Raw genomic sequence first — 26,481 nt, 5'->3', positions numbered from 1 at the left:
GCAGTGCTTTCCAAACTATGTGTCGTGATACAGTAGTGTGTCGGCGGCAGTATGTAGGTGTGTCCCTGCTTCAGCACAATTTTTTTTAATTTAATTTATTTTTTTTGGTTTCCCACTTTCTGCTTGCCTGCTACGCATATCACATTGTTGACATGTGATTGATACCTAGTGGGTTACAGATAATCTTAACCTATTGGCGCAGCTCAGTGGGAACTGAAACTATTCCCATTGGCTGCTTTGGCGGCACATTGGCTCCTGACTGCACGTGTAGTCTCTTCAATCAGCTTGTGACTGCACGTGTAGTCAGTGAGTGGGGCAGCAGTGTGTTTGCAGCACGGTAGTCATTCGGACTCATGGATCTCTGAGGGCGGCAGCTTAAACGCTGAGCTGAAGTCAGAAGTCAAAGTGGGGGTTTTTTTTTGCAGCTAGCTCCCAGTAGTGCATTGCTGCTCCTGCTTTTGATATATGGATAGGAAGTGGAAGCTTAAAAATGCTTGATGATGAAATGCGAGTGTCTTTATCTAATATTCCACCAAATATTCAGAAACTGTGTTCAAGCCATCAACCTCATATATCCCATTAAAATAGCTATTGGTGTTATTAAACTTTTTTTTAATTTTTGCACATACATACTGTTACTTGTAAATACATTTTGTTATTATATCATTTAAGTATGTGTCGATAGCTCTTAAAACAAGTTAGTTTAATCTCCTGTTTGCTAGTACAACTGAATTACTGTGTTGCGGGATGATGTAGGTCTAAAAAGTGTGTCACCAACATGAAAAGTTTGGAAAGCTCTGATATAGAGGATTATATACAGGTATAGATACATACAGATATTTATAGAAATGTCTATTTATAAATACATAGAACATATTCTGCTATGTGCAGAACATTGTAATGTGAAATAGCACTGCAGAATCTGTTGGCGCTCTACAAATACCTGATAATAATATACATGCATATATACAGTATATATATATATAGGGAGGCGCCGTTGCATGGCGTTACTGCCCTTTCTCAGTCATTTTCTTTTTGCTCTTTGTGGCAGACTGCTGACAGCCTTCTTAAAGCTGCCCATTGAGATTGTTTTAAGAGTTATGCCAAGGGGAAATCACAATTGTATTTTTTAATTTACCAGTTAAAGTGTTTTAAATATTTTTCATAAATCATATTTACCAACCTAAATTTGTAGGTCTTTTAAAATGTTAAACAGTTAAAAAAAAAAAAATAATCCCATAACCTCTATGAAATATGTCCTTTAGATATATAAATGACTAACACAACGTATTGCCAAAAACATTTTGCTTCACAATCTATTAACCCAATAATATTTTTATTTTATAGAGATTATTTTTCATTATCAAAATACATATATGGCCCTTATGTTGTCATATTACTTAAAACAGAACAAACAAACAAACAAAAAAATGAAAGGAGCCAGCGTTATTTTCTAACAATGCTCTATAGTTTTCAGATTGTTAACAGTGGCAGAGCTTCCCCTGATGTGCAATTTGATCCATTTTATCTTGGTCTGCAATTTGCTAGGTTATTTCCGTCAGTATGTGTTGTGTTCTCAGGTGCTGACACATTTCCTCCGTGGTAACATCTGCAGACAACTCATTTCTAGCAAGATGGGAGCTGACTGCCTCTGTAGTGTAAAATGCTGACAGAAGGCCAGGCACTTGGACAGCCTATACTCGTGCTTATTGGGGTCCTGCACTACAATGCAAACGTTAATAAAGCAACAGGAGGGCTCATTATTCTTCCCATAGAAAAATAATACAGTGTAAAAAGAAACTTTAAATATAACTATCATTGATGAACTTCTTTATTGAGGAACTTTACCAAATGACAGATGTTATTACTAATATTTACAAGCTAGTATCATATACCGTGGCACATTGACGTGCCCTGAGAACCATATAAGGGCTAGATTATGAATGGAGCGCTATTTAACACTCCCGCTTGCAGGTTAACTCCGCTCAAAGTAAGGTTTATGAGAGTGTCAGCACACGTACTGCAAGTTGAAAGTAAAAAGTTTTTAACCTGACGCTCGCAAAAAGCCGTACTTGGAATATTGTGACGGTGTTAATTTACTACCCAATAGACTTCATTAGAGTATCAAAAATGAAGAAAAAAAACACCCAACAAGTCGCGCAAACCCGATTGCATTTTTTCAAGTCCGCTAACCCGACATGAAAATATTAATATTTCACATTCCAATGTTCTTCACATAAATATTTCTATATATATCTGATGGTATTTTGGTACATCTATATATATATATATATATATATATATATATATATATATATATATAGGTATAGGTATAGATATATACAGATATATAGGAATATCTATTTAAAAATACTTATAACATATTACCCTATGTGAAGAACATTGGGATGTGAAATATGTACAGTACAAACACATTCCAATGTTCTTTACATAGAAGAATATGTCCAATTTATTCATAAATGCATATTTCTACATATATGTGATAGCATGTTGGTACAATATATATATCTATACCTATATATATATACACATGATTATTTATAGGAATAGATATATACAGATATATATATATATATATATATATATATATATATATATATATATATATATATATATATATAGGAATATCTATTTAGAAATACTTAGAATATATTCTGTTATGTGCAGAGCATTGGAATGTGAACTATTTACAGTAAATACAAAGTATAACACTAAAACATGAATATTGCCTAAATGTTTTTAAAGTGCTCCAATGCACTTCTATATATGTCTATGTATGTGTACATATGTATTTATGTGTTTAAATGTGTATATAGGTCTGTAAATAGATATCTACACACATATATATATAGTCCAGAGGAAAGACAGCACTCACTGGATTTCAATAAAAAATAACTTTTATTGGAAAAGTTTAAAATAAAGTCCCATGACGTTTCGGTGCCCACTGGCACCTTTATCAAATAAAATCACCCAGCTTGAGAACAGATGGACAGTCCTGACATTCGGGAGACAGAATAAAATACATCCTGACAAGAGACAACCCTCTATTGTGTCTTAATTGAGGAAAACGCTGTGACTCGATTTGCGTGTGTTTGCGAGGCCACGCCCCTTCCGGTTTTCCGCTCATTCATCATTGGTAGCGATCACCCATCCTGTGTATACCTTGTATGCACATGGCTAATTACCATAGGAACTGCGCATGTCCCTGTTAAAGTACCTGGGCATAACGGCTTGTAAGAACTGCTTGTAGAAAAAAAGTTTAAAAACATGCAAACGCTTGTGTACATAGACAAGCAATGCAATAGTACTGCACACGGTAGGGTGAAAGACGTAAGCACAACAATGTTATGAAGTGTGATTAACTACATATGTCCATTACCTGGATGTTTTAGTATGTGCTATCATCATCCTTATTTATTAAAGGAACTTGCTCCAAAAAAAAAAAAAACTAAGATAGGATATATATACATACATAGCCATCTTTAGATATGTCTTTGTTAACCCTTTGCCTGACTTTTTTTTTCTAACTATCTTTTAGTCTTTAAAACTTTTGTGTGCAATATTTTTATTAATATTTGTTATTATATGGTGTTATTATGGGTGTAGATGTACTTTGTAATGTATTTTTGTTTTTTGTTTTTTTCAAAACAGTTAACCAAAGCTCAGAGGACACGGTAATCAGTCTAGCGCAAATGGTGATTACACTCAAGTGATCGCGTTTACTTTCAAATCATAATACCAGTGGTAAACACGACAAGCATAAACCCTTTGCGATAAAGCCCTTGTCGCTTGCGTTCAAACGTTAGCGCTCCTATCAGAATCTGGTCCTTTATAGGACAAATTTAATTAGAGCAGGGACCATTTAAACTTCACGCTTTTCCTTGACATAGAAATTAGTGGCTGGTTATTCTGGCTACATAATGCTAAGGAAAAAGGGAAATAAGCCTTCCCAATTCCTATCTCAATGAATGCTACACAGCTACACAGATGCTAGAAATACCATGCTGGGCATTTAATCTTATCTCTTTGACCAACAGCTTTAACTAACACTTCCATATTATTTTTTCACCATTTGTTGTTTTTGTATGTGATTTATTTTGCAGCTTTTATTTATACTTTTGGTTAATTGCTTGTGGGTTTTGCACCCAGTTTGCTTTGGGGTAGATTCTTGTCTTGGAAATGTGTGCACCTAATTTATTCTGCAAATTATATCCATGTTATGGGAGGTGAACTCAGTTTATTCTGAGAACGATGCCCAGGACACGGAATGTGTATCCATCTCAGTTTGTGAGTGCAGTCCGTTACCTATACTTTAGCACATGTACAAAACACTGTAAGTAGAATAGACATCCATAAAACCTATATATAAATGTACGCATCAAAAAACAAAGATGTGTTAAAAACCTGCATTTTGATAGGGTAGAGCCCAGTATGGGCTTGGAAAAGGCTTAAAGGGACATGAAACCCAATTTTTTTCTTTTGTGATTTAGAAAGAGCATGTCATATTAAACAACTTTCTAATTTACTTCTATTATCTCATTTGCTTCATTCTCTTGATATCACTTGCTGAAAAGCATATCTAGATATGCTCAGTAGCTGCTGATTGGTTGCTGCACATAGAGGCCTTGTGTGATTGGCTCACACATGTGCATTGCTATTTCTTCAACAAAGGATATCTAAAGAATTGAGCAAATTAGATAATAGAAGTAAATTGGAAAGTTGTTTAAAATTACATGCCCTATCTGAATCATGATAGTTTAATTTTGACTAGACTGCCCCTTTAAGTGTTAAGGTTCTGTGGGGATAATAGGTGTAGTGGTTAGTTTCAACATTGTTGCATTGTGTGGGGAGGAGATTAGCTTACCTTTATAAGGTCTTGTAAGGAATACTGGTGGCTGAAGATTCCTTGTTGCCCCACCCTCCCTCTCTTGTTGTAAGGATGGTGGCGACGAGTCTACGGCTCCCTGCTGTGTTGTTTAGGCTAACATGGCGGGGGTAGGTTTATTTGGGTTAGCCTTTGTAAGACCGTGTTTTTAAGTTTTTTCTCTTCTCAGTGATAGGTTGTTTGTGCGGTCAGCAGATTTGGGTCCCCTTACGGGTGAAAGATTGTTATCACACTCTAGTGGCAGGAGGTCTTGGCCCCTTGATCTACATCTTCCACTGCACCTTCCATTGCGGGGCCTTGACCTCTTGTCTAACTTGACAAATTTACTAACTCGTCTTGCCGCCATTCATAATTAAAGAGACACTGAACCCAAATTGTTTCTTTTGTGATTCAGATAGAGCATGCAATTTTAAGCAACTTTCTAATTTACTCCTATTATCAATTTTTCTTCATTCTCTTGCTATCTTTATTTGAAAAAGAAGGCATCTAAGCTTTTTTTTGGTTAAGGACTTTTTTTATTGGTGGATGAATTTAGCCACCAATCAGCAATAACAACCCAGGTTGTTCACCAAAATGGGCCAGCCTCTAAACTTACATTCTTGAATTTCAAATAAAGATACCAAGAGAATGAAGAAAATTTGATAATAGGAGTAAATTAGAAAGTTGCTTAAAATTTCATGCTCTATCTGAATCACCAAAGAAAAAAAATGGGTTCAGTGTCCCTTTAAGTCAGTTATTTTTTGTCATGTTTGAATAAACGTGACCTGTCATGGTCTTTTCCTCCATACCTGTGTCTTATTTATTACTTATTAGTTTAACAACTACACCGAGAACACCTAACTAGGGCCTTTAATCTCTTATGTGTGGGGGTTAAAAGGCACCAATTTACACATTCATTTAAAATCATAAACCAGCTCATATGTGTACCAAACTACATTGGACCAGATGCAGGGCATCATAAACCTATTTCTCTTTAAAAAAAATATTACAAATTATACTTTACAACTGTGTTAGTTTAAAAACAACCATAATCCAGGCGGGATTTTATTATAATAAAAACTAGTATTTATATAGCGCTTTTTTCCCAGTGAGACTCAAAGAGCTTTTTCAGAATTAACCAAACTGGCAGCTGAATATTAATAGTTGTTATTATTACCCAATTTATTGGTACTCATTTTATCAACCTCGGAAGAATGAAGGGCTGATTCGACCCTGCCAGGATTTGCACCTGTGACCTTTGGATCTTTGAACAGGCTTTTGTAGTCAGGGCATTTTTACCAACTGAGCTACCTTACCAGGCTGTTTATTAGTTTTATACCAATGCAGGTTAGGTAATCTTCTGATTGTACATGGAATTAAAACATTTTTATGGGCCCTAGGCACTGTGCCTGCTGTGCCTAATGGGTAAGTTGGCACTAACTAGATGGGTGGAATTTTGAAACCATGCTAATATTTATATTTTTGATGCAATATATACACTAAAAGGTCATTCTGAATTTGGTAAACATTATACAGAAGAGTTGTAAGAAAACAATGATTGCACCCAGTTCATAGGTAAACTCTGCTAAATATAGGAGATTAGATTATGTATACAAAGGCCCGATGAGCTCAGTATGCAGTTGTGAAGGTTATATTTGCATTTAAAATAAGCTGTTAACTTGTTCTTGTAAGAAGTTGTGATTTTTCAGGCTGAGTGCCGTTTAGTAAACTAAATTATTAGTCAACCATGAAAGTCACAACTTCAAAGTGAAAAACATTCCTACAAGGTTCCAAGAGGCTTCCTCAGCACTGCGTTTCAGTACCAACAGTAGATTGTACCATAACTAAGTAGGATTAATATTAATACATATGTTTTAATCTTCACCTTGTAATAACAACACTTTTCTGTTGTTTTGCAATAAGACAAATGTGAATTTTTTTTTCAGAACACCATGTTTTCTGCAATTGTTTGTCAACAGCCAAACTCCCCCAAAACCATGCCTCTCCTCCATTCTGTGTGTGCATATGCCAATGTCATGAGCCGTGTAGGGGGAGATGCACTGTGTGTATGATACTATGAGTTCATTGCACCACTTTACATTCCCACCACCTTTTTAACAGCAGCAAAGAATAAGGTATCTCATTAATGGCAATGTGCTCTGAATTAACACTTTCTGTAGAGAATTCTCCAACTTACATATTGGAATAGTTTGTTAAAGGTTTTGCCAATAGCACAAATATAGGAATCTTTATTTTGCATATTTTATGTAATGCTCTGTTAGTAGTTTTAGGCTTTATATATATATATATATATATATATATATATATATATATATATATATACTGTATATATAAGTTAACCTATGTTGGTTTTTTGTGTTTAATTTTTATTAGGGTTTTCTTCTTTATAACTGTATAATGCAACAGATCAAATACACAAAACACTAAATAACACTATATGCTCCTTCCATTTTCATCTATAAGTTAGGAGTATGGATAAATACATTCATTTTATTACACGCCACAAAAATGCGTAAAAGTATATTAAAGTTTAGTATATAGTGACTACAATTTGTAGTGTACTAGTAAACTAGGACTAGTAGCATTTAGCGTTTTGGGATCCCCTGATTAAAAATAAATATATATATATATGTGTGTGTGTGTGTGTGTTGGCTGCGGCGCGCTACAAATAATCAATAATAATATGTGTGTGGGAGTGTTGTGTGTTTATTGTCTGGGCATATTTCACTGTATTGACCCCCACCCCGAAAAAAATTCTGTGGTCGCTCATGCACAGAGTTGCAGTAAAGACAGTAGTTTGCACATATATACAGTATTAGCAAATGAGTTTGCATTCAGCGTATGTCTGTATAAGGAACTGCTTGTGTAAGGGGTGTGTGTCATACAAGTGGGTGGAGACTGGGATAATTTTATATTTAAAAACAATTGCAGCATTGTTTCAATTAAGAAAATGTTAATTATACTTTTGGTAGTGATAAACTATTATGTAGAGTTTTAAGTCCCTTTAATTCTAATCTGTATTTTACGAGCACCAATTTCCACACAGTTCCTTATAAAAGGTTTTGTGTGGCCCTCAGTACCACTGAGTAGAAAAGAGAAATCAGTCATTTGTTAATAAAAAAATCAGTTGCACACATTTCATCAGGGAAATAATCATCAATATTATATCACATTGAGTAGTATATACAAGTAAGGGAAAGTAAAGTCAAAATGAATTGTTCATGATTCAGATAGAGCATGCAATTTTAAATAACTTTCCAATTTACTTCTGTTATTAATTTTGCTTTGTTCCTTGGAATCCTTTGATGAAGAGTAAACTTAGGTAGGCTGATAAGAGCTTAGTAGTGTGCATGTGTCTTTAGCACTCTATGGCATCAGTGTTTGCAACTATGTATAACATTGCTATAAAGATTGTTGCCAACACTGCTGCCAGCTATCTAAAGACACGTGCAAGCTCTTGATCTCACCTAATATCACTCTTTTACAAAGGATACAAAGAGAACTAAGCTAAATTGATCATAGAAGTGTAATTGGAAATTTATTTAAATTTGTATGCCTTATCCAATCAATTTAAGTTTATTTTTAGTTTAATCTCCCTTTAAATTCAATAATAGTTTTCTATGTAATTTTTTTCACTATAATTTAATTAATTTTGATGCGTTATCTTTACCTTGTGTGGATATAACTTAATCCCACCATTAATGAGTGGTCCTCCACATAAAAACTTGTAGCGCCCCTGATTTTTATTGTAGACTCACATAGACTAGGGCATCTATTTATCAAGCCGTCAACCAAAAATACGCTGGAATTCCGCAGCGTATTTGTGGCGAGCCTGATTCCCCTTATTTATCAAACCCTACAGACCGGCAAAAGTAGAATTTTGTGATGTAACATACGATCCGCCGGACTCAGTCCGACACAGATCGATGCTTACGTCATTACAGATGTTCCGAACGCAAATTCGGCACAATCTGACTACTTTTGCTAGTTATCAAACTGCTACCAGATACGCTCGCCACTATTCCGGCCCAACATACCTGGTTTTCAATCCGTCGCCCTGGAGGGCAGAAGTCTTCATCCAGATGGCATCTTCTATCTTCATCCATCCGGCGTGGAGCGGCTCCATCTTCAAGACATCCGACGCGGCGCATCCTCTTCATCCGGAGTCTTCTTGAACAATGACGGTTCCTTTAAGTGACGTCATCCAAGATGGCGTCCCTTCAATTCCGATTGGCTGATAGAATTCTATAAGCCAATCGGAATTAAGGTAGGAAAAATCCTATTGGCTGATGCAATCAGCCAAAAGGATTGAAGTTCAATCCTATTGCCTGATCCAATCAGCCAAAAGGATTGATCTTGCATTCTATTGGCTGTTCCAATCAGCCAATAGAATGCAAGCTAAATCCTATTGGCTGATTGCATCAGCCAATAGGATTTTTCCTACCTTAATTCCGATTGGCTGATAGAATTCTATCAGCCAATCGGAATTGAAGGGACGCCATCTTGGATGACGTCACTTAAAGGAACTGTCATTGTTCAAGAACACTCCGGATGAAGAGGATGCTCCGCGTCGGATGTCTTGAAGATGGAGCCACCCCGCGCCAGATGGATGAAGATAGAAGATGCCGTCTGGATGAAGACTTCTGCCCGTCTGGAGGACCACTTCTGCCCGTCTGGAGGACCACTTCTGCCGGCTTCATTGAGGACTTCGGCCCGGTTGTGTGAAGACTTCTCACGGTAGGGTGATCTTCAAGGGGTTAGTGTTAGTTTTTTTTTAAGGGGGACTGGGTGGGTTTTAGAGTAGGGTTGGTTGTGTGGGTGGTGGGTTTTAATGTTGGGGGGGTTATACATTTTTTTTACAGGTAAAAGAGCTGATTACTTTGGGGCAATGCCCCGCAAAAGGCCCTTTTAAGGGCTATTTGTAATTTAGTGTAGGGTAGGGCTTTTTTTCTTTTGGGGGGCTTTTTTATTTTGTTAGGGGGATTAGATTAGGTGTAATTAGTTTAAAAATCTTGTAATTTGTTTATTATTTTCTGTAATTTAGTGTTTGTTTGTTTTTTGTACTTTAGATAATTTTATTTAATTGTATTTAATTGTATTTAGTTTAGGGAATTAATTTAATTATAGTGTAGTGTTAGGTGTAATTGTAACTTAGGTTCGGTTTAATTTTACAGGTATATTTGTATTTATTTTAACTAGGAAGTTATAAAATAGTTAATAACTATTTAGTAACTATTCTACCTAGTTAAAATAAATACAAACTTGCCTGTAAAATAAAAATAAACCCTAAGCTAGCTACAATGTAACTATTAGTTATATTGTAGCTATCTTAAGGTTTATTTTTATAGGTAAGTATTTAGTTTTAAATAGGAATAATTTATTTAATGATAGGAATATTTATTTAGATTTATTTAAATTATATTTAAGTTAGGGGGTGTTAGGGTTAGGGTTAGACTTAGGCTTAGGGGTTAATAAATTTAATATAGGGGTTAATAAATGTAGGTAGGTGGCGGCGGTGTACGGGGGGTCAGATTAGAGGTTAATAAATATAATGTAGGTGGCAGCGGTGTAGGGGCGGCAGATTAGGGGTTAATAAATATAATGTAGGTGGCGGTGGTGTAGGGGGGGCAGATTAGGGGTTAATAAATATAATGTAGGTGGTGGCGGTGTAGGGGGCAGCAGATTAGGGGTTAATAAATATAATGTAGGTGGCGGCGGTGTAGGGGCGGCAGATTAGGGGTTAATAAATATAATGTAGGTGGCGGCAGTGTAGGGGGGTGCAGATTATGGGTTAATAAATATAATGTAGGTGGTGGCGGTGTAGGATGCGGCAGATTAGGGATTAATAAATATAATGTAGGTGGCGGTGGGTGGTTTAGGGGTTAATACATTTATTAGAGTTGCGGCGGGGTCTGGGAGCAGCGGTATAGGGAGTAAAACAGTATAGTATAGTGTGGGTGTTTAGTGACAGGGTACCAATAAATCTGGGAAAAAGCCGAAGAGCAGCGAGATCAATGACTGTTAGTTAACAACAGTCCACTGCTCATTGCACCGTACTTGGTGCGTGGCTTTTTGACCGCTTTTTTGATAATTTTGGAGAACGTAATCAGGTTCGCGGCAGCGATGTTAGGCGATCTTAGGCGAGCGTATCGGTGCCGTCGAATACAAGTAAGTTGATGGCTTGATAAATAGATGCCTAGGTCTAATCTCCAACTGAATCAAAACAGCACATACACTAAATTACTTTTATCTACTTTTTAAACAAGTTGGTACTTTACTTTTTAAGGACAATCAATTATATTTATTTTGAATATTGTGGGTTAAAACACATTTAAAATTTTAGAAAAAATATTTTCAGAGACTCATTAACAATTACTTTTTTATTGCCCGCAAAAAAAAAAAAAAAAAGATAAATAATAAAAAACAATGTGCCACTTGTGGTGAATATATAAAAAAAAATGTATACAGGTTTGATGTATGCATCATAATATCAAGATGTAGTTTAGGTCTTAGACAAAAAAGCCCTTGTTGCATCTTGAGATAAATGGAAATGAATTCCCACAGATGAGGCTGGTCAAACAGAGCTTGGCTTGTGATTTGGCTTCCAGTGTTGTGATGAGAGGGATTGCTACAGAAAAAAAGAACCTTGAAGAACGTAGCTGCCTACAGCATGATTGTTACTACAAGTTAATTGTACTGAGTGCAGCTGCATAAAGCTGGATAAACTGCAAGGGGAGGTCACAGACTTCCTGACGCCAGCCTGCAGAGCTCCCACAAACATACTGGCAATTCCATATTGTTTTGCAGACATTATCTCTGCAGCTTCATTTTTCACTTGAATTTGTGACTTGAATGAAAGTAGTGCGGCAGTTCCTTTGAATTAAAAGAAAAATAAAATCTGCTGTGGATCACATCTTGTGGGAAAACATATTTTGTGCTTGTGAGAGAGACTTTGCTTATGTACTGAGACTGAATTATTGCATGTTCAGCATGACAAGTTAAAAGAGCCATAACGCTTAAATAATTGAAGGGAGTGTTTGGTGAATGCCTTTTAAAAATACAGCTTATACACATTTTATGTTATTAAAAGAAAAAGAACAACAGTTTTTAAAAAGCATATTAGAAATATCACCCTATTAAAAAAAAAAAAAACGGAAGTGGACTGCACTATCAAACTGGAGTGAGTACACATTCCAAGCCACTAGCAAGATTCTTATAAAATGCTCATATAACTCATCTTGAAGGAACTTAACTTTGTTTAATTAAAAAAAAAATCTTCAGAAAAAGTTGTTTAAATTACAATGTTGAGGGTTGCAAACTTTCTGGAAAAAAATACTGGCCATGCCTATTAGCATAAATTTGCATAAATAATTAAGCAGCATAACTAAGGAACTAAAGTTGCTAGGACTGCTATTAAATAATAATTGGTTTAGAATAAGTTTCCCCATGATATCATCATTATTTCTTTATTTATTCTTCATTTTTAACTTTGACCTGAACCTAGGGTTGCCACCTTTCTTGGAAAAAATACTGGTCATGCTAATTAACATAAATTTGCATAACTAATTAAACAGCATAACTCAAAAACTAAAGCTGATAGGACTGATTTTAAATGCTGATTTGCTTATAACTTGTATTCATCACAGTCTGAAGAAGTTTCATTTTGACAGGGGCTTTCTTTCAATATTTATTCATTATTTTCTACATTGACATGAACCTTAAAAATACCGGTCGAGTAGTAAAATACCGGCTGGGTGGCAACCCTAACTGGACCTAAAAATACCGTCTGTGTTGGTAAAATACAGTCTGTAATTAAATATAGCAGTATCAATTGTTTATTTGCTACTAATAATGCTCAATATACCTATAAACCAGAATGTACACAACTGATATTGCCATATTAGATTATACAGTTGCCACCTTTTGTTCAGGCCAAACCTGAACACTTTGAACTTTTTTGCAGAGTACACACTATGTATAATAGCACATAAACACAAACTTGCACATACATATTCACACTCGCACACAAACTCTATCTCACACACACACACACACACACTCTCACTCATGCTCACACTCTCACACACACTCTAACACACACCCACACACATTCTCTCTCTCACTCACACACACACACCTTCTCTCTCACACCCACACAGAGAGACACACACACAGAAAGACACTAACCCTCTCACACACTCTCTCCAACACACTAACACACACACTCTCACACACACACTCATTCTCTCTCACACACAGACTCTCTCACACGGAAAGAAAGACACTGACAAACACAAAAACCCACACTTATACACACAGACACACTCCCACAGAAATACACACAAACGCAAGAGAGAAATAATTGTGGGCATGTGCAGTATGTTGTAAATGCACAATATCACCTTTTTTAACTGTGGCTGTTTCCCACCGCATGACTCAGCTTCAAACCTGGACACACAAATGGAAACCAGAACTCTCCGGGCCATTCCCAGACAGGTGGCAACCCTATTAGATTATATTTTTTAAGGGGAAAAAATCTGTGTTTAACTGCCGTTTTCATATGGATTTGTTTTTTGCAATGTCCCTTTAATAAAATATAGCATATAACATTGAGGGTCAAAATGAAATTAACATAAATTGATGCTTATGTAAGAAAACTGGAAGTAAATTCTGTTGCAAGTCTTTTTTGGGAAGAAACAGAAACCAACCGACCAGGTTTGCTTATCTATAGACCATTCTTGGGTTTATATAAGACTATATCATACCTCCTTAACATTCCCAGATACCTGGGACTAGGAGGCCTATGCTATATGAGGGAGTGTTTTGGGAGGAGTTGCAGATGTTTTATGGGTAGGACCTCAACTGGAGGGTGGGATGTGCTGGGTGCGATGATCATGGTGGAGTTTGGGAACAGGAGGGACAGTGAGGCAGAGATCACAAACTATGACTGTCATTCAGTATGGTATATCAGTTAAGAATATTCTTTATCCAGAGACACTCTATCTGAATTATGAAAGTTTGATTTCCATGTCTATTTAATGTCTAACCATATCTCTTTCATAGCTGGTAATTTCAAGACTCATATAGGGCTTGATTAATCATCGACGGACGGACATATTTGCCCCTGTCCCCCCAGCTTCTCCTCTGGCAGGCATCAATTTTCTACCCACATTTACTATTGCACACGAACGCTCCTGTGCGCTTACATGCAACCCCCTGCCAACGCACAGCCAATCACATGTGGGCAGGAGCTATCAATTTCTCCAGTTGGAAGAGACAAGGGAGACTGAAATTCTCCACCTTTTATGCTGTCCCGAGGTACAATGCATGTTCCTCCCTGCACACCCTGCAGCATGTGCAACTCATAACTTTCGTGGAAAAGATAGCCAAGGTGGAAACTCTAGACGATTGTTTCTCAACCTCGGTCCTCAAGTACACCCAACAGGCCAGGTTTTCATTATAGCTGAACCGGTGCACAGGTGAAATAATCAGCTGATGGATGAGAGCAGGTTAGTAACCATGGTTACTGATCAGCTGGTTACTTCACCTGTGCACTGGTTCAGCTATAATGAAAACCTGGCCTCATGGGGGTACTTGAGAACCACGGTTGAGAAACACTGCTCTAGACTGAACTAAGTAAACAGTTGTATAATGGTTAACTGAGTGTTGTTTTATTAGGGGATCTAGTGTGATGTCATCAGTGATGTCATGGATCACCTCATCTAAAAGCTATATTACATGTCATTAGCAGTATAATATTTGTCAGTGATAATGAAAATCATGTAGCTGTGAAAGGGAAATGTACGTGCTTTGTAGCTTCTAACAATAAAAAATTGTTTGTTAAAATTAGGTTTTAATTTTTTTTGTTGTAGTTAGTCAATATTTAGTATATACCTCTATAAACATTATAGTAGTTGATATGATTGTATTTTTGCATAGTTAAAATTCCAGAACCAGACCACACACACAAAAAAAAAATGGATCAAGTTGTAAAATAACAGGATCGTTTTATTTTCCTTGCCTGTAGCTATGAATTACAGCATTCACAGTAAATGCTGCTGCTTTTGTTTTTCACAACTCCCAGATCTCACATATTGGAATAATTAAACCCAAAATGAAGAGATCTGCAAAGCAGCCTCTGTGCACTCTGTACACTGATTGCCCTACTGATATGTCATTAGTTCAGTGGCAGCAAAGTAGAGGCACTTAAACAGCTCAATCAGCGCTGTCTACAACAAAGTGGTCAATTAGAGGCCACAGAGGATTTTTTGACAGGTGATTCTGACACCAGGAGATAGAAAGCTGATGGACTTGATTGCATAAATGGATAACTGTGCTGTGACTGTACAATGTAAAAGATGAGGATCTTGTACATATCTGCTCCATATCATATAAACACAAATCCTCTCACACTAAGAGCCTGATGGTCTAACAGGTCTTGTCAAAACTGTGAGGTCTCTCAAATCATTTCATAAATGCATATTTTAGCTTGAGAGATGTTTATCTGGTCATGCAGGGTTCTGTGTGTGAAGGAGAAACCTCAAAAAAAATAATCCAAAAGATTTTGTGTGATTTCTTTCTATGCCAGTGGGCTTTTAAACATCGGTTCCTGTATGTCTCTTATCAGCATTTATAAAATACCAGTTTAACACATACAACATAGCAGGATTTTTCATTTTTGTGAGATGGTCTGCCTGTGAGTCCACTGCTCCATCCTGCAAAGATCTGAGACTACAACTCAACCTCACTTAACTGTAATAAGATGATGAATCACTCTACCTAGCTGTGAGATGATGAACCATCATGTCTAGCTGTGAGATGAAGCACTATACTACCAAGCTGGGGGATGAAGCACCATCCTGCCTAGATACAAGATGATGCACCATCCAGCCTAGCTGTCAGATGATGCACCACTCTGCCTAGCCATGAGATGATGCACCATCCTGCCTAGTCATGAGATTATACACCATCCTGCAGTGCACAGCCATGAGAGGATGCACCATCCTGCCTAGCCATGAGAGGATGCACCATCCTGCCTAGCCATGAGATGATGCAACATCCTGCACAGCCATGAGAGGATGCACCATCCTGCCTAGCCAAGAAAAGAAGAACCATCCTGCCTAGCCATGAGAAGAGGCACCATCCTGCCTAGCCATGATATGAGGCACCATCCTGACTAGCCATGAGATAATGCACCATCCTGCCTAGCTGTGAGATGGTGCACCATCCTGCCTAGATGTGAGATGAACCATCCTGCCTAGCTGTGAGATGGTGCACCATCCTGCCTAGCTGTGAGATGATGCACCATCCTGCCTAGTCATGAGATAAGGAACCATCCTGCCTAGTCGTGAGATGATACACCATCCTGCCTAGCTGTGAGATTATGAACCATCCTGCATAGCCATGAGATGATGCACCATCCTGACTAGCTGTGAGATGATGCACCATCCTGCCTACCTGTGAGATGATGCACCATCCTGCCCAGCCATGAGATGAAAAACCATCCTGCTTAGCCATGAGATGATGCACCATCCTGCACAGTCATGAGAGGATGCTCCATCCTGCCTAGCTATGAGATGATGTACCATCCTGCATAGCCGTGAGATGATGCACCACCTTCCTAGCCATGAGAAGATGCACCATCCTGCACAGCCATGAAAGGATGCGCCATCCTGCCTAACTGTGAGATGATGAACCATCATGCCTAGCTGATAGATAAAAACACTATCCTGCCTACTTGAAACTAGACTAGTTGGGGGGAGGAAGTCATTGGCCTGTCAAGTTGCAAATCACCTCAAACACAGTCAAGCTCATGCGCCCTGAAGCTAACTACTTTTGAGTTTGCCAAAACCATTTATTGTGATTATTTACTTTCGGCTAGATTATGAGTTGTGCGTTACGGTTTTAACGCTGAAAAAATGGCCATTTCAGCGTAAAAACAGTAACACAGCCATTACGAGTTGTATCGGTATAACTATACCACAAGCATTTTAGTCTGTAACGCAACGTCAATCCTGCACTAAAAAAAATGACTTTTTTTGTGTGATTTCCATAGCGTCGGTATTACAGGTTGTGCAGTGAGGCTAAAATGCTGAGAGCTACTGAAATTCTATTGGCTGATTTGAATAGCCAATATAATTTAAGTAGCTCTCATCCTATTGGCTGTTTTGAATTTCAAGAATCAAATCAGCCAATAGGAATGCAAGGGACACCATTTTGAAAAGCCTTCCTTGCATTGAAGATCCAGTGTACGACGGTGACCGTATGAAGAGGACGCTCCGTGCCGGATGTCTACAAGGATGGATCCGCTCTGTGCCGCCATGATGAAGATAGAAGACGCCGCTGGAATGAAGATAGAAGATGCCGTCTAGATAAAGATAGAAGATGCTGCCTGGATGAAGACTTCTCGCCACCTAGATGAGGATGGATGTCTAGACTTAAAAAACTGTAAATGGATCGTCGGGGCTTAGTGTTTTTACTTTTTTGGGGTGTTTTTTTTTTTTAGATTAGGGTTTGGGCTTTAGGTAAAAGAGCTGAATGCTCAGGGCAATGGGTAGCTTAGGTTTTTGTTAGAGTTAGGTTTCTTATTTTGGGGGGTTGGTTGGGTGGTGGGTTTTACTGTTGGGGGGACTTTGTATTTTTTTACAGGTAAAAGAGCTGATTTCTTTAGGGCAATGCCCTACAAAAGGCCCTGTAAATGGCTATTGGTAGTTTATTGTAGGCTAGGGAGTGTTTTTATTTTGCGGGGGCTTTTTTATTTTTATAGGGCTATTAGATTAGGTCTAATTGTTTTTATTTTTGATAATTTCATTTGTAATTTTTCGTAATTTAGTGTTTGTTATTTTTGTAATTTATTATTTTTTATAATTTTAGACAAATCTTTTTAGTAATGTTAGTTTTTTTAATGTGTAATTTAGTATATTTAATTGGTAGTTATTTTAATTTTAGTATAATAGTTATATTAGCTTAATTGTTAGTTTAAACTTAGTTTTTTTTCATTTTACAGGTAAGTTTTTATTTATTTTAAGATAGGGATATTGTAATTTTAAAATAAAGTTAGGGGGTTGTTAGGTTTAGGGGTTAATAGTTTAATTTAGTTTTTTTGCGATGTCAGGGGCTGGCGGTTTAGGGGTTAATAGGTTTATTTAGTGGTGGAGATGTGGGAGGTCAGAGGTTTAGGGGTTAATAACGTTTATTAGTGGCGGTGGTGTCGGGGAGTGGCGGAATAGGGGTTAATAGCTTTATTATAGTGGTGGGGGCGATGTCGGGGAGCGATGGAATAGGGGTTAATAACTTTTATTAGTGGTGGCGATGTCGGGAGCGGCAGATTAGGTGTTAATAACTTTATTTCTGTGTCGGCGATGTCGGGGGCGGCAGATTAGGGGTGTTTAGACTTGGGGTTTATGTTAGGGTGTTAGGTTTAAACTTAACTTTTTTTCCCCCATAGACATCAATGGGGTTGCATTACGGCGATTGCCATTCTGAACTTCAGGTGTTAGGATTTTTTCTAACACTCTCTCCCCATTAATGTCTATGGGGAAAGCGTGCACGAGCACCTATTCTCAGCCCTTGGTTTTGTGCAGTATGGAGCTTATCACTTCCATATCGCACGCACAAGGCAGCTTTTCTGAAACTTGTAATGGCAGCGCTATGAAGAGTGAAATAACGCAACTTTTGTTGTGTTCATTTCGCACCCTCTATAGCGCAAAACTTGTAATCTAGGTGATTATCATTTCAATTTCAAAAATAACTAACAAGAGAAAAAAGATCTCAAGTTTAGAGTATGCTGCGTACTGTAAAATTGGTTTCTCCTAAATAGTTTTTTTTTCCCCATTGGCTTGTTATACCAGTATAAAATGTATGGGAAATTGCTCCTTTGGGTAAATTTGTCATATAAAATGGCTTATTCTGTTAATGGAAACCAAAACCCAATTAAACAGGCTGAGTTTGCAGAGAGAATATGCCTCATTAGCTTCTCACCTCCTTATTTCCCAAAAATCCTCCTTATCTTAATATACACAGTGAGACCAATACTTAGGACCTGGTGATCTAAAGCTTTCCTCTAAAGTGAGATGATCTAAGAAGGCTCATCAGTTCGGTGAAGTCTCTCAAATAATTTTAGCAATGCAAATTTTACATTGAGAGATGTTTATCTCACTATGCCGGGTTCTGTATGTGAAGGACAGATTCCTGATAAAACTATAAAGTCTAAAAAATCCCAAAAATGTTGCGTGATTTCTCTCCATGGTGGCGAGTTTTTTTTTTTTATCAACAGACCCTTAGAGAGAAAAATGGAAAGTGAGCATTTTAGCACCTGTGTCCAACCTCCCACTGGAAGTGTGATTTTTCTAAACCTTATTGCTTTGAAAGGTTTTTCTATAACCACTACATCAGTGCTGAAATGTTCAGTGTGGGTAGGGATACAACAGGCAAAATCAGATATGTAAAATAACAAAATAAAGGTAAATGAGATATCTGTAAACTATTCCATAAACTTCAGCAGGCAATATGGATAACTTAGAACATGAGAGAAAAAAAAATCCCAGTATGCTGTTCCTTTAAATGTTATATCCAAGATATAATAAGACAATTAAATACATTAACTGAAAAAAAAAATACTGCTTTTGAGAGATTAATGCAATATAGAATAAAATTGTATATCTTAAGGACCTTGAAATGTTAAAAAGGACAGAAAAGTCAAAATTAAACTTTCATGATTAAGATAGAACAGGCAATTTTAAACAACTTTTTAAAGAGTATAACATTGCTAAAAACAACATTGTTGCAAACAATACAGTTTCAAGAAAGGAAACCAAGTAAATGAAGCAAATTTGCTAATAGAAATTAATTGAAAGTTGTTTAAAATTGTGCGCACCTCAAATTTGGGGGGAGATTACATATGCGGCGGAGGCTTCACCGTAACTGCTGAAACCCGCGTTGCCTATAATTTCCCCTCGCACATCGGGGAATCACATAAACCCCGACGGCAGTTCATAAACTGCCGTAAGTCAGATAAACTAGCAATGTCCAGAAATGTGCGTAAATACAAATGTATGGCACGTTAGAAACTGCCGGCGCCTAACAAAAAAAAAGTTTAAATCTCCCGTAAAAGTCTAACCAGTCTCCCAAAAATAAACCTGACACGTCAGAACCCCTATATCCACCATCACACCAATATCGGAACTAATAATAAATGTATTAACCCCTAAATCTGCCAACCCCAACATCGCAAACTACCTAATAAATGTATTAACCCCTAATTCACTATTCACCCACATCGCAATCTACCTAATAAATGTATTAACCCCTAATCCGCCAACCCCCCACAATGCAAAGTACCTATTAAAAATAGTAACCCCTAATCCGCCATTAACCCACATTGCAACAAACCTTATAAATCTATTAACCCCGAATCCGCCAAACCCACATCGCAACAAACCTAATAAATCTATTAACCCCTAATCTGCCAAACCCCCACAATGCAAATAACTATTCAAATTACTAAGCCCCCTAACCTAACGCCCCCAAAATGAACCCCAATTACCTAAATTAAAAAATACTAAGTTACAATTAAAATAAAAAAGCTAACATTACTTAAAAATAAAACAACCTAAGATTAAATTTAAGATTACAACAAATAAAAAAGTCTAACATTACAAAGATAACATTTAAGAGCTGGGCCAGTTTTCTCTCTGTACCTGTGTAACCCCTCCTGATTGCAATTTAGTTTTAAAAACCACCCCTACACAGGTGTTACAAAATGGGCTGGCATATAAAATAACATTTCTTACTGAAAAAGAAATTCAAGAGAAGGAAGAAATACACTGAAAATAGCATGACAGTAAAGAGGTGATTTTAATTTCTGCTGTATCTGATTCATGACAGTTTAATGTTATGTGGATTATCCCTTTGAACTATCAGTTAAAAGTGAATGTAAATTTTGATGCTAAAGTGCCCGGTTTTTAAAAATTCTATTAAAAACAGGGGCACTTTAATTCATCAAAATTTACATTTCACTCCTGTTGTGAAAATAATTTACCTTTTAATCTTCGCAGCAGCTCTTTTAATCTTCACAGCAGCTCCAGCATCCTCCTGTCGTCAAAGCCATTTCTGATGTCATCCTCTGATTCAACGCCGTGATTGGAGGAAGCCGGATTCCTAATTTTAGACCCAGGAAGAGGCTTTGCAACGGGTGGAGGAAGCTGGAGCTGCTGTGAAGATTAAAAGGTAAGTTTTTTTTACAACTGGAGTGAAATTAAATTTTTATGAATTTAAGTACCCCTGTTTTTAATCGAATTTTTAAAAACCGGGCACTTTAGCATAAAAATTTACATTCACTTTAAGATTATATTGAATCAAACATCATTCGAATTTTAAAATCATTGTCTAAAATATTACACTGTCTGTCCTAATATAAGCATCAATGCTTGTCTTTAATACTAATTTCACATATACATACTTTCAAAGTATAAAACACAATGTAATAAATAGCACTTACAAGTTCTGATGAGTGATCAATGACACAAGTATCGAGCAATTTGATTTGTTAGTGATAGTTTAAAATGTATATTTAAATCAGATTGGCTGATGTCATAAATAATCATGTGATTATGCATATTCCAATCAAAAGTGGTTGAAAAGATCACTAGTGTGTGGGTTGTTTAGGAGTTTGCGTCCTAATTGGTGCGAAAAGTGTTGCGTCAAATTTGGTGAGAAGTGGAGAGTGGGACTTGTATTATATGCCTTAAACATGATGCAAATAGATTTATCAAAAAAATAAAAAAGGTACGGCTAGATTACGAGATTTGAGGTATGAGTGAAAAAGCAGCGTTAAGGCTCTTTTTCACTACCGCTGGTATTGCAAGTTTTGCAGGTTTAGCTGCACCGCACACTTTTTTCGCCGTAATGCAACGTAACTACCGCAGCTTTCTAAAAGTCCTTTTTCAATGGGACTTCCATAGCGCTGGTATTACGATTCTGCCTGGGAGGCCAAAAAGTGAGCGGTACAGCCAATACCGTCAAGATCCATACCGTAAACTGAAAGTCAGTAGTTATGGGTTTTATGCTACAAAGCTGTAACATAAAACTCATAACTAAAGTGCTAAAAAGTACACTAACACCCATAAACTACCTATTAACCTCTAAACCGAGGCCCTCCCGCATCGCAAACACTGAAATAAAATTATTAACCCCTAATCTGCCACTCCGTACATCGCCGCCACTATAATAAACATATTAACCCCTAAACTGCCGCACTCCCGTATCGCAAACACTAGTTAAATATTATTAACCCCTAATCTGCTGTCCCTAACATCGCCGCAACCTATATTAAAGTTGTTAACTCCTAATCTGCCATCCCCAATGTCGCCACCCCTACATTACAGTTATTAACCCCTAATCTGCCATCCCAACATCACCGCCACCTACCTACACTTATTAACCCCTAATCTGCCACCCCCAACGTCGCCACCACTATACTAAAGGAATTAACCCCTAAACCTAACCCTAACAGCCACTAACTTTAATGTAATTAAAATAAATCTAAATAAAACCTAAATCTAAATCTAAATTAATAACTAAATAATTCCTATTTAAAACTAAATACTTACCTGTAAAATAAACCCTAAGCTAGTTACAATATAACTAATAGTTACATTGTATCTATGTTAGGATTTATTTTTATTTCACAGCTAAGTTTGTATTTATTTTAACTAGGTAGAATAGTTAGTAAATAGTTATTAACTATTTACTAGCTAAAATAAATACAAATTTACATGTAAAATAAAACCAAACCTGTCTTACACTAACACCTAACCTTACACTACAATTAAATAAATTACATTAACTAAATACAATTAACTAAATTACAAAAAAACACTAAATTACACAAAATAAAAAAGAAATGATCAAATATTTAAACTAATTACACCTAATCTAATAGCCCTATCAAAATAAAAAAGCCCCCCAAAAATAAAAAAAAACCCTAGCCTAAACTAAACTGCCAATAGCCCTTAAAAGGGCCTTTTGCAGGGCATTGCCCCAAATAAATCAGCTCTTTTACCTGTAAAAAAAAATACAAACAACCCCCCAACAGTAAAACACACCACCCACACAAACCCCCCCCACACACACACACACACATAAAATCCTAACTAAAAAAAACTAAGCTCCCCATTGCCCTGAAAAAGGGCATTTGGGTGGGCATTGCTCTTAAATGGGCATTTAGCTCTTTTTCCTTGCCCAAACCCTAAACTAAAAACAAAACCGGCCAAAATAAACCCTTAATAAAACCTAACATTAACCCCCGAAGATCCACTTACAGTTTTTGAAGACCGGACATCCATCCTCAACGAAGTCAGGAGAAGTCTTCATCCAAGCGGCAAGAAGTCCTCAGTGAAGCTGGGAGAAGTCTTCATCCAAGCGGCAAGAAGTGGTCCTCCAGACGGTCAGAAGTCTTCATCCAGACGGCATCTTCTATCTTCATCCATCCTGCGCGGAGCGGCTCCATCTTCAAGACATCCGGCACGGAGCATCCTCTTCTTTCCACGGCTCTTCTCGAATGAATTTTCCTTTAAGTGATGTCATCCAAGATGGCGTCCCTTGAATTCCGATTGGCTGATAAAATTCTATCAGCAATCAGAATTGAAGGTGAAAAAATGATTGGAACAGCCAATAGAATGCGAGCTCAATCCTATTGGCTGATTGGATCAGCCAATAGGATTGAAGCTCAATCCTATTGGCTGATTGCATCAGCCAATAGGATTTTTTCACCTTTAATTCCGATTGGCTGATAGAATTCTATCAGCCAATAGGAATTTAAGGGACGCCATCTTGGATGACGTCACTTAAAGGAAAATTCATTCGAGAAGAGCCGTGGAAAGAAGAGGATGCTCCACGCCGGATGTCTTGAAGATGGAGCCGCTCCGCGCCGGATGGATGAAGATAGAAGATGCCATCTGGATGAAGACTTCTGTCCGTCTGGAGGACCACTTCTTGTCGCTTGGATGAAGACTTCTCCCGGCTTCATTGAGGACTTCTTGCTGCTTAGATGAAGACTTCTCCTGGCTTCGTTGAGGATGGATGTCCGGTCTTCAAAAACTGTAAGTGGATCTTCCGGGGTTAGTGTTAGGTTTTTTAAGGGTTTATTGGGTGGGTTTTATTTTTACCTTAGGGTTTGGGCAAGGAAAAAGAGCTAAATGCCCTTTTAAGGGCAATGCCCATCCAAATGCCCTTTTCAGGGCAATGGGGAGCTTAGGTTTTTTAGTTAGGATTTTATTTGGGGGCTTGGTTGTGTGGGTGGTGGGTTTTACTGTTGGGGGGGTTTAAGGGCCATTGGCAGTTTAATTTAGGCTAGGGTTTTTTTTATTTTGGGGGGCTTTTTTATTTTGATAGGGCTATTAGATTAGGTGTAATTAGTTTAAATATTTGATAATTGCTTTTTTATTTTGTGTAATTTAGTGTTTGTTTGTTTTTTGTAATTTAGTTAATTGTATTTAATTAATGTAATTTATTTAATTGTAGTGTAAGGTTAGGTGTTAGTGTAAGACCGGTTAGGTTTATTTTACAGGTAAATTTGTATTTATTTTAGCTAGGTAGTTAGTAAATAGTTAATAACTATTTACTAACTAGTCTACCTAGTTAAAATAAATACTAACTTAGCTGTGAAATAAAAATAAAACCTAAGCTAGCAACAATGTAACTATTAGTTATATAGTAGCTAGCTTAGCTTTTTTTTATAGGTAAGTATTTAGTTTTAAATAGGAATTATTTAGTTATTAATAGTAGGTTTTATTTAGATTTATTTTAATTACATCAAAGTTAGTGGGTGTTAGGGTTAGGGGTTAATAACTTTAGTATAGTGGAGGCGACGTTGGGGGCGGAAGATTAGGGGTTAATAAATGTAGGTAGGTGGCGGCGATGTTAGGGGCGGCAGATTAGGGGTTAATAAGTGTAGGTGGGTGGCGGCGATGTTAGGGGCGGCAGATTAGGGGTTATTAAGTGTAGGTGGGGGGCGGCGACATTGGGGACGGCAGATTAGGGGTTAATAAGTGTAATGTAGGTGGCGGTGACATTGGGGCGGCAGATTAGGGGTTAATAAGTGTAGGTAGGTGGCGGCAACATTGGGGGCGGCAGATTAGGGGTTAATAAGTGTAATGTAGGTGGCAGCGATGTCGGGACAGCAGATAAGGGGTTAATATGTGTAATTTAGGTGTCTGAGATTTCGGGGGCGGCAGATTAGGGGTGTTTAGACTCGGGGTTTATGTTAGGGTGTTAGGTGTAAACATAAATTTAGTTTCCCCATAGGAAACAATGGGGCTGTGTTACGGAGCTTTACGCTGCTTTATTGCAGGTGTTAGACTTTTTTTCAGCCAGCTCTCCCCATTGATGTCTATGGGGAAATCGTGCACGAGCGCGTAAAACCAGCTCACCGCAGCTCACAGCAGCGCTGGTATTAGAGTGCGGTATGGAGCGCAATTTTGCTTTACACTGCAATATTGCCTTCTAACGCCGGGTTTTTGTAGACCTGTAATACCAGCGCTGTAGGGAGGTGAGCGGTGACAATAACTTGCAAGTTAGTACCGAGCAGCTCTTACCGCAAAACTCGTAATATAGCCGGAAATTAGCTATATTATGTTGTGTATTTCTTTCCTTTTTATCTCTATATCTATTAGAGCAACAAGTTTGGGGCAAAACTTTGAACTAAATTTGGAGAAAAACTGTAATATTGTCCCCTTGCTTTGTAATGAGAAAAAAAGATGTAACATAATCCATAAGTAGTAATATATTTTTATCCCTATATCTACTAGTGCACGAAATGTGGAGCAATAATATTGTTTGATTTAGAAAGGGTATGCAATTTTAATAAAGTATCTAATTTACTCTTATTATGTAATATGTTTCATTCTCTTGCAGCATCGAACATAAGCTTTCTGTGTTTTCAGACTCCCATTGATTTCTATGGCATCCGCGGCCTCAAGGGTGGCGGTTTGAAAACTAGAAGAAAATAAGAGAAGGCGCCACAATAGTGTGAAATCCGTAGTATAGTGTCCCCACGCAAATAGTGAATATCACTTACTAGATATAAAGCACTTGAGAAGTGCCACAGGTACAAGCTGGACTATTAATAGCTTTCATCAGGTGTTTAATGAGGTGATACACCTGATGAAACGGTTGTTGAACCGGGAAACGCGTTGTGTATATGGTTTTTAATACACTTTTATTGTGTTTTATAAAACCTATTGTCATCACGAAGTCTTTACTGCACGATTTCATCTGTTGCACGTCTGCTGGATATATGCAAGCGGGTTTTCAGAGCAGCTGCTGACTTAGACACTAAGGTCGTGACTGATGCACATGAGACTGAGACGCTGAAATCTGCTTGTCGATCTGCAGTCTGTGGAGATAGCTCGCTGGGCAGCTATTAATAGTCCAGCCTGTACCTGTGGCACTTCTCAAGTGCTTTATATCTAGTAAGTGATATTCACTGTTTGCGTTTGGACACTATACCACGGATTTCACACTATTGTGGCGCCTTCTCTTATTTTCTTCTAGTAATCACTCATCATTCTGGTGGC

The sequence above is a fragment of the Bombina bombina genome, chromosome 4 (assembly GCF_027579735.1).
Source record: "Bombina bombina isolate aBomBom1 chromosome 4, aBomBom1.pri, whole genome shotgun sequence".
Taxonomy (NCBI): Eukaryota; Metazoa; Chordata; class Amphibia; order Anura; family Bombinatoridae; genus Bombina; species Bombina bombina.
Note: the sequence above shows the minus strand (reverse complement) of the source record.